Below are 10,392 nucleotides of genomic sequence, written 5' to 3' on the forward strand. Positions count from 1 at the left end.
CTGCCTCCTCGTCTGCTGGTAGGGTGCCCGTCTTCTTGTACTCCACCAGGTAGTCTAACTAGCACGGGGGGCGGGTTTGTATGGAGAGGACCGGGTAGTCCTCGAAGCTGGACCTCTGGAGGTCTTCGATCCGTGCTATCTTGGAGACGTGTTTCGGGGCGCCGAGGCCGACCTTGGAGAGCAAATTCGCATCCCCGTTTTGGTTTCTGGGTACCTCGGTCAGGTCGGCTATATGGAGGTCGGCCTCGGTGCTCTTCACCATCATGTCGTCGATGTATGCTTGCAAGTTCTGGCCGAGCACCTTCTTGAAGACCTTCGCGACCATCCTTGTGTATGTGGCACCCGAGTTCTTGAGCCCGAAGGCCATGACCCGGTAACAGAAGACTCCCTCCGGGGTTGTGAATTCCGTCTTCTCCTCGTCCTCTTCGTGCATGAAAATTTGGTGGTACCCCCAGAAGGCGTCCAGGAAGCTCATGAGCGCGCACCCCGCTGTTTCATCTACCAGCTGATCGATGTTGGGCAGCGGGAAGGGGTCCATCGGGCACGCCTTGTTGAGGTCTATGTAGTCCGCACACATTCTCCACGTGGGTGGTTTGGGTGCGAGGACCACATTGGCGAGCCACTCCTAGTACATGACCTCCCTTATGTGTCCGATCTCGAGGAGGGTGTCGACCTCCTTCCTCACGAACTCCCGCCTTTCCGCGGCGAGGTATCGCTTTCGTTGCTGAATCAGCTTGGATTTGGGGTCTACTGCCCATCTGACCTCTCCGCTGAGGCCCAGCATGTCCACGGGACCCCATGCAAATACGTCCTTGTAGCTGCGGATGGCCTCAATGATCCGACCCCGGAGGTTGGCCAGGAGGCCCGTACCCACCTTCACCATCCTGTCGGGTCGGCTGAAGTCTAGGACTACCTCCTCCGTCTCTACCACCGGCTCGACCCATGGCTGTCTCTCCTCGTCTTGAAGGGCCTTTTTGGCAATGGTGTGGACTTGCGGGTCCTGTTTCCCCATTTGGCGGCATGCTTTTAGGTAACAACTCCGGCTGATCTTTTGATCTCCCCGAGCGACGCCCACCCCGGATGGAGTGGGGAACTTGAGGCACAAGTGCTCCATTGATATTATGCCCCTGAGGTCCTCCAAGGCGAGTCAGCCAAAGACGATGTTGTGCGCCCAGCTGATTTTTACCACCACGAACTCCATCTCCCACCTCTTGACCTGTGGTGGGGTGCCGATCTCTACTTCGAGGGTGACGGAGCGCTCCGTCTCAATGGAATCCCTGGTGAACCCGTACAGCGGGGTCCCCACTTGCCCTAGGTCCTTCCTTGACAGTCCGAGCTGCGTGAACGTGTCGTAATACATGACGTTCACGGAGCTACCCATATCTACCAACACTCGGTGGATAATGATGTTCTTGATCTCCAACCTGATTACCAATGCGTCCCGATGGGGCAACGGGCCGTCCAGGATGTCTTCGTCGCTGAACGTTATAGGCCCCCTACGTGGCTTCTTTTCGTGGGGTGATCGGACGATCTCCCCTACGTTTAGGCTCCGTGCCCACCTCTTCCTCTCGCGGGTGTGTCTCCTCCCTCCGGGCCCCCGAAGATGACATGGATGACTTTCTTCTTTGGCAGGCTGCCCGGCTCGGTCTCCTTATCCTCCGTGAGCTAACCGAACTCCCTCTTGCGCGGGGCAGAGGCGGATGGCCTGGCACCATCCTTCTTCTTCCGGGCGTTGTCAGGGCCTTTAGCTTGGTCATGCCCCGATCTCTTCACGTATTAGCCTAGGTATCCCCACTGGATGAGCTCTTCGATCAGCCTCTTAAGGACCATACACTCGTCTGTGTCATGCCCATGTTGCCGATGGAAACGACAGTACTTCTTCGGGTCAGCCTTGGGGGAGATCTTCAAGCACTCCTCGGGGAACGACACGATGCCCATGTCGTCCACGTGTTCCAGAATGACACTCATGGGCTGGGTTAGCGGGGTTAGGTGTCGTACTGGGCTAGATGGGGACCCCGATCACGGAGTGATCACGACGAGCGGCGGTCCTCTTGAGGTTGAGGTGCCTTGTCGCTCCGGTCCCGGCCTTCCTTATAACACCCCGTGTTACAGCCTATAACCCAAACTAATTATTTAACTACTTACCCTAAAAAGAGAATTAAATTCCATTAATTAATTAGAAAGGGTCCACCATAGACCATGGACCCTTATCCTTAAACCAATCCCTTAGTCCTATAAGAAATAGAATTAGCAAACCCATACTATTCAGACCCTAATTAGGACTCTTAGATATATAAATAGGGACATAGAAGGCACCTAGAAGTCACACCACAATAGATATCACCACACAAGAATTACCAAGAATCCCCTTATCACCAACGTAGGAGAAATCAAGAAGAGGAGATCTTAGAGAAAGAACCTTAATAGCCAAGGGATCTAATTAAGGCTAAGAGGTAACCCATGTCTCAACAAACCTATTTTCTTTGCTATAATCTTCTTCCTTAGCTCCTTCTCTATGCTTGTGTCTTTATAAATCTTTTATGATGATGATGATATGATCTTGATGATTGATGAGATGATCTTATGTGTTGATCTTGATAATCTTGATGATTATAGAAGATCTTGATAATTGTGTGATGTTCTTGATAAATCTTGATATTCTTGATTTTAAAGATAAACTATGATTTTGATGACTTGAATATGATTAAAGCCCTAGGTTAAAATTGGAAATTTTTGTATTGTGATATTCTTGATATATTTGGGTGGGACTTCGCATGTTCGGGTGTAAATTATGTTTATAAGTCATGTTAGGATACGTTCAATACTATTCTTGGTTTTGATCCATTATTTGACTATGTGGTGTCGTCGTTCATGTTTAAAAGTGTCTAAACATGGTTCCGGGTTCCACGAAAGATCCCGGAACCAATATATTGAAAAAGAGTCAGTGGGGGGTAGGGGAACCCGCTGCCCCTAAAGGGCATCGCCGGCAGCGGGCAGGCGACTGCCCACCGGGCACCCACTGCCTAGCGACTCGCCGCCGGCAGGTGGTCCCCCACCCGCTGGAAAATCCCAGTGTGGATAGGTGGTTTCCCCGTTTGATGTTTCCCCGACCCTCGTGGTGTCCCAACGGACTCCGTTTATCGTGCTTGAGTCTAGTTTGATGTTTCGAGTACCGTTCGTAGGATAAAAGACTCTTGTGTATTGCATGCTAGTTGAATTGGTACCACGTTGACCTAGGTGAAAGATGTATGAGCCCCTTAGGATTATTCCTAGTATGTGGATGACCACGCATAGGTTTCATTATACGTTTTCTCCCCTTTCCCAATGTGCTAATATGGATTGCATGTGCATGCTATCTGTTATGTGTGCATAATACCCCAATTTGGTTGCGATCAAATTGGCTATACATGAGCTGCGGTTCATAATCTAGTTGCGATCAGAAATACACTTTTGGGCTGCGGTCCACCGTTTGGTTGCGATCAAACGTTTTACATGAGCTGCGGTTCATAAGATGGCTGCGGTCAGAAATACACTTTTGGGCTGCGGTCCACCGTTTGGCTGTGGTCAAACGTTTTGATGAGCTGCGGTTCATCGGTTGGCTGCGGTCAACCCCTTCATGCTGCGGTACGAGGCAGGGTGTTGCGGGGCCGTGTTAGCGCTATATGCGCTAACCCTCATGAATGGGCATGCGATTGGTCCTGTGGCGCCACCAAAGTGTGCTTATATTATAAGATATTGATTGAATGATGATATGAATGATGTGAAATTAACCTGTGACCTTAGGATATATGCTAGTGTCTTTATATGCTTGATTATAACTGCTGAATGTGCTTTCCCTAATTGTCGAGTATATTCCTGGTTTTAAAGCTAGAGTCTCCTAAGTATATATCTTCCTGCTTCAAAATGGTTGTATTTTAACGCGTTGGAGTGGGTTACCAGCATTATTCGCTGAACAGATATATTTGGTTTTCAGGCACAGATGATTAGCTACCGGAGCGCGCTAGCAGACCAAGGCTTAGATAGTTAGTTTTCCTTTCGGCCTGCGTGCCTTGATGATGTATTGACATTAATTTGAAGATATCTAGTTAGTGTAGCATGTGCATCTGAGTTCTCCAGCTCAGTTGTGGCATAGCACCCCAAACTCTGATGTTTAGTATGCTCTATTTTGGTATTAATAATAGTATTACCTTTATTATATAAGTTTTAAAAGTTTCAAAAAATCTGGGGTGTTACAATTGGTATCAGAGCCTAAGTTTGACCCTAGGATAAGACTCTTAATACCAGACTTTAGGACATTAGGCTTGAACTCTAGGTATTTAGGAACATAGGATTCAGGAATCTTAGGACGCGCGGTGAGATTGTGAGCCTACCTATCATCACATAACTTTCCCTCACTTTATCCTTCATTAATTTAAAGAACTTCCCATTTGCTTATCGCATCAAGGTAAGGGTGCAACACACTAACTCATCATCAGGGTTGCAAAAATCCCGCCTAGGCACCGAGTAATCGGCGCCTAGGCGCCCCTAGGCCGTGGCGATTTCCTCCCTAGGCTCCCTCTTAGGAGACCAGCCGCCTAGGCACCCGGCTAGAGCCTAATTTGGCCACCTAGCGCCTAACTCGGCCGATTACGCCGAGTTAATTCGTCAATTTCTGTCGAGTTAGCCGAGTTAACCCGGCCGACTCGACCTTGCCAATTTTTTTCATATATATATATATATATATATATATATATATATATATATATATATGTGTGTGTGTGTGTGTGTGTGTGTGTGTGTGTGTGTGTGTGTGTGTGTGTGTGTATGTATGTATGTATGTGTGTATGTATGTATGTATAATATGACATATATGCACCTACACACGTACATTGTTTTTCATTTTTTCAGTTAGCCGCCTAGGCGACCGCTTAGGCCGTCTAGGCGCTAGGCGCTAGTCTACCGCCCGACTAGCGCCTAGCGCCTATTGCAACCATGCTCATCATTACAATAAATATTGGTCATGTAGACCGACGACATGGCACCAAACAAAAGGCAATCAAGGACCCCTGAACCCACCACTCACGACCCTCTGGCTCAGACTCTACAGCAACTGACTCAGGTCGCCCAGACACTGAGCGACGTAGCCCTCCGTAACAACAACCGACCCCCACCACCACCAAATGGGAACTCAGATAAGTCTCAAATCATCGGCCACCCATCTTCGCAGGAGAAGAGGACCTCGCAATCCTCGAAGAATGGATTCGAACATTCGACAAAATCCTCGGGTTGGTAGAATGACCGTCCAGAGTTGTGCAGATGTCGCGACACATGATTGCGTCATTGACACCTGTCATCATCATGACCACCTTGTACCTGTTGAGATGATCCCGAGGGTCTGTCGCCCCTGTGTAGGGTTTGATGGCCTGGAATCGGGAATCTCGAGGCTAGGGCTCGGCCATGATGCCTTCCGTGAAAGGTGTGGCTAGAGCATCTCGAGGATCCGGTGACTCGCGTGCGCCTCGATCTTGCGTTGCAACTCGCGCATCTGCCTGCGTAGTTGCTCCATCTCGTCACGCTGGGAGCTTGGAGGTCGGCCTCTGGTCTCCCCCGAGCGCTCCAGTGGTGGGGTTGGCTCCCGCGGCCCTGGAGCATGAGGTTCATGGCTCTGGGACCTTCGCGAACACGACGACTGTAACACCCCCGATTTCCATACCAATTTAAACTTAAACATGCAGATAATTCTAACCATAAAAGCATACACAGCGGAAGACTAGATATGGAATATATGGAAAACGTAGAGTGCTATGCCACGCTCACTCAACAGTGAACGCACAGGCGTAAACATCTGCACAAAATCCATTATCCAAAATAAAGTCAAGGACAGAAGGACTAAAGTCTAACATCGGAGCACAGGCCAAAACATAACAAAGTTCAAGGGGTCTAATATAATAGTCTCTAGACCGCGCTCTCGTCTACTCAGCACCTGAAAGAAACACATAAAATATGGGACGACGCCCGATCAGCGAATGATCCTGGTAATCCACCAATACATGTGAAATATCATATGTAGATAGTATATATATACAAAATCATTTGCGAAACGGGATATAGTATATATATCAATTTCAAAGCCAAGATAGAATTCAACACAAGACTCTTTGCACTCACAATAAAGATAAGGGAACACATCCCAATACGACAAGAAGCAATAACAACTCATAAGAACGGTTTGGGCTCAAGGCATAATCTACCATCACACAGTAGATTAACACCCGACATGCATAACACAAGAGAATAAGGACACGACCATTGGCAACACATGCCTTTGTGACAACACATGTCACAAATAGAGGAATACACAACAACGGCTACACAAGCCTTCGTGACATCGCGAATCACGAATTGAGATGCCTTCCTTATGCCCGGTTCCAACCTTATGGCTATCCCCAACCTTATGTCTAGTTCCTACCATTACCTCCAGGACCCCTGTACACCAAGTCCAACATTTTCCCTCCGAGGACCGTCATCCCCATCCGCCAACGACCGCCAACAAAACCACTAATTTCATAGTACACGAGGGTACCGATCACACACATGGCAACACATGCCTCCCAAGAAATACGTGAACCCGACACACAGGTCACAAACTCCATAATCACGTCATGGCCACCACGAGGACCACTGCCGTACCTTAGTGACTAATGTCCCATACCATTAATCGTGCAATCCAAGTACAGCCACACACACAACACCATCGTAGGAATCAATCAACGAATCACAACGAAGATATGAAACCATACCCAATCAAGGAATGGATCACAATCCGACTCCAACGATGATTAACACAAGTCATCATCCACAATAGGAAAGGACAAACAACACACACGCTAGCATTTAAACACCGAACTAGCATGCTTATCAAACGGGTAAACCAAACATAGTTCTGAAGAACACACAAGACTCATCACGGTTCAACGAATCACAATGTTGAACACTTAACACGATTCAAGACACCAAAACCTACATGGATTCCTACCATATAGTTCTAGACATATGAAACATCAAGAAGACACTCAAATAGTTCCACAAAAGAACATCGGGAAGTCAAAAGACCAAATACCGAGTCAAAAGAATCACAGGGAACAAATCCCCGCCCAACTCCATATATGTACCCGCGGGTGGGGCCACGGGTGGACCACCACCCGTGGTTCCGCCCGCGGGAACACCATTTCCCACGAGTGTGTACCCCGCGAGTGGGGCGGCGGGTAGGCCACTGCCCGCCGTTCCGCCCGCGGGTACCTCTCCTGTACCAAAATAATCCCTTCGGGGATTTTCAACTCCAAGCTCAAATTCAAGTCCAAAACATGCCAAATCTCACCAAATACAACAAAATGAGTTGAATCAAAGGAATAGCCAAGAAATGGCATACATGAACCCTAATAACAAGCTCTAGATATGCATTTTCACAAGACAATGCATCAACACTTACATTTCATAGCAAAATCATATGTAGAATCCAATAAATCATCATATAGGTAAGCAAAATAGATTTTGTAGAGCATGGGTTACCTCTTGTAGACAAAAGCCTTCACTTAACACTTCACCAAGCTCCTAATAGGGTTCACCTTCCACACCCACTTCAAGAACACACCAAAAAATCATAAAGATTCTATCTTTAAGGAAAGACACCTTATAAAACGCAAGATAAACATAGATCTTACCCTCCTAGATGCTCAAAGGTAGGAAAGGTGGAACCTTGAAGACAAACTTTTAGGATTTGGTAAAGCTCCTACTTGGCTTGGAAGAAAAGCTATCTAACTTTTAGAGAGAAGGAGGAGCTCAAGTTTAGAAAGTGTAAGGGGAAAGAATGAGGAGTGTCCTCTAGGTTAGCTTGCAATTCTAACATAGGGTGAAATGTCTTTATTGCCCTTACTAAAATGAAGAGGTGTAAGGGAACAAGGGAACCACTCACAAAGCTTTAGGTACAACATTTGACTTTGGGTTGACTAGTCAATTACTAGTCCCCGACTGTTGAATTTTCAGGAATTCAAGGAATTAAATTATCAATTGGATTATGATTAATTACTTAATTAATCCCTTTATTGAATTTGGATTACGGGGTGTCATATCCTCTCCCCCTTCAAAAAAGCTTCGTCCCAGAAGTTTGGGTACGACGAGTTAGATCAAACGATTAAATGGAACAACAATGTGACAAGAGTATCAAGAACATCCTTATTTGATCAATACTCAAAGGATTCAAAATGGTACTCAAAATATGCAAGAAGTCATCACATTCAAGAGTTTGAAAGAAATAATCAACGGAGATAATGAGCATATCAAACTCTAAACCAAACACAACCAACAACTTCTACCCACTCCCTCAAGAACTAAACAACTAGCTCAAAGCACCAATCACAAACTAACAACCAACCAAGCAAGACGAACACACGAAGCAAACACAACAACTAGCAACGATAGCACAACTAAAAGATAACACAAGCTAAAGAAAAAGGGTGAACGAGGTTACCACAACACTAAGCTAGAACGACTCGCTCTCCGACTTGTCGGTGCTCTCCTTGGGCTCTTCTTCATCTCCTCCTCTTCGGCTTGAGCTGGCCTCAATCTGATCTAGCCTCTGGTGAACGGCAACAAACTTCGTCTTCATGAAAGCGAAGCCTTCTTCGATCATCTGATTCTGTTGACGTAGCAAGGTGACCACACGCTCCTCGTGCGTCATAGCATCGTGCTCCCTCTTGGTTCGGGCTTCCCTCCTCCTTCGGTTCTCCTCGCTTTCCGGATCGCTTTCCTCGACTTCGGCAGCTTCTGGCGCTTCCACTTCCTCTTCTTGGTCTGCTTCACCGTCGTCTTCTACATCACCTCCCAAGCTCTGGACAGCAATTTTCAACTTACCAACAGGGATCTTGAGCTCAACTGCCAATTCTGCTCTTTCCTCGAGAGCCTTCCTTGCAAACTCTTCAAGAGTGATATAATCACCATCGTCCAACTGAAACAAGTTGCAACTTCGCAAACTGATGGCATCCAATACTATATTTCCAACGGGCTTCGGGATACAACCATCAACGCTCACACCCTTCTTGACAAGAATCCAACTCAACACCATACCATACGGTAGGCTCTTTCGGTTGTGATCACGACAGAAGACCATATGTTGCAACATCAAAGCCGGCAGGTTGAACATTACCATGTTCTTAAGGCAAAAAGCAAAGGTGCACTCCAACTTTCCCAACAACCGACTTTCGTTGTTATTGGGCAACAAGCAATCTGACACCAGCATAACCAAAATCCTTTGTTCGGCGGACAACCACTTCTTCTCCGGTCTTGAAGCTTGAGTGAAACCACTCGTGCGACCCAACAAATAACTCAAATAGTCCCGGTACCCCATGGTATCCGTACTAATCCATGAGTTACAACTATACTGAGCAACTCCCGAAGCAGATAAACTCAGAAGCTGAGCTAGCCTCTTTTCAGACAAAACCATTTTCACACCTCTCACCTTAGAGGTGATTTCAAGCTTACCACCATCCTTTGTCACCACCATGTGACAGTAAAACTCTTTAACCAAACTGGGGTAAGTCTCGGCCCTTATGGTGAGAAACCCATCTAACAAACCTTGAAATCTAAGCACATCCAACAAGGAACTAGAAAAGGATTCCGGGTCAAAAGCCTTACCTTCAAGAACGAGATAATGGGCATCCACCCATTCCGCTTTTCTTGCCAAACTTGACCTCCTAGGCATGATTGGAGATGACCCAAAGCTCAACAAAAGGGACCCAAAGCTTAACAAAAGAACCCAAAGTTTTCCTCTTCTTTTCTCCTTCTCTCTCTCTCTCTCTCTCTCTCTCTCTCTCTCTCTCTCTCTCTTGCTGCTCGGCTTCGCGGCAGCACGGCAGGTCGACGGCGAAGCGGCGGTGGTGGCGGTTGATCGGCGACGGCAGGTCGACGGGGGGTGGGGAGGGGGTGTCTCGGCTGCACACGGGTAGGGGAAAGAATGAGAGAAGAATTTGGGGGTTTAGGGATTTGGGGAGGAATTGGGGAAAAAGATGATTTAATTTGGGGATTTGGGTAAAGTGAGAATTCTAACCATAAAAGCATAGTTCCGCCGGTCGAGCGTTTGCGACCGGCCTCGGCCTCAGGCGGTCTCGTGCCGGCACCCTTGGGCCCAACCGCCCAAGCGCGGATGTGATCTGGGTCAACCGTGTCCTCCTCTCCTTCCGTTGCTCTTGCTGGCCTCTGTTGGTCTCCGCTTCGCCTCGTCTCTCCGATGGTTGCGGCGAGTTGACTTCTCGGTCTGCCAGCGCCCCAAGTGCTCGGGGCACGTGGGTGCTCGGACCACCGCATCCCCTCGGAAGGGGCGGGGGTGGAGGTATCGGGGCACCTCGCCGGAGCCCTTCC

The sequence above is a fragment of the Ipomoea nil genome, unplaced genomic scaffold (assembly GCF_001879475.1).
Source record: "Ipomoea nil cultivar Tokyo-kokei standard unplaced genomic scaffold, Asagao_1.1 scaffold2781, whole genome shotgun sequence".
Classification (NCBI taxonomy): Eukaryota; Viridiplantae; Streptophyta; class Magnoliopsida; order Solanales; family Convolvulaceae; genus Ipomoea; species Ipomoea nil.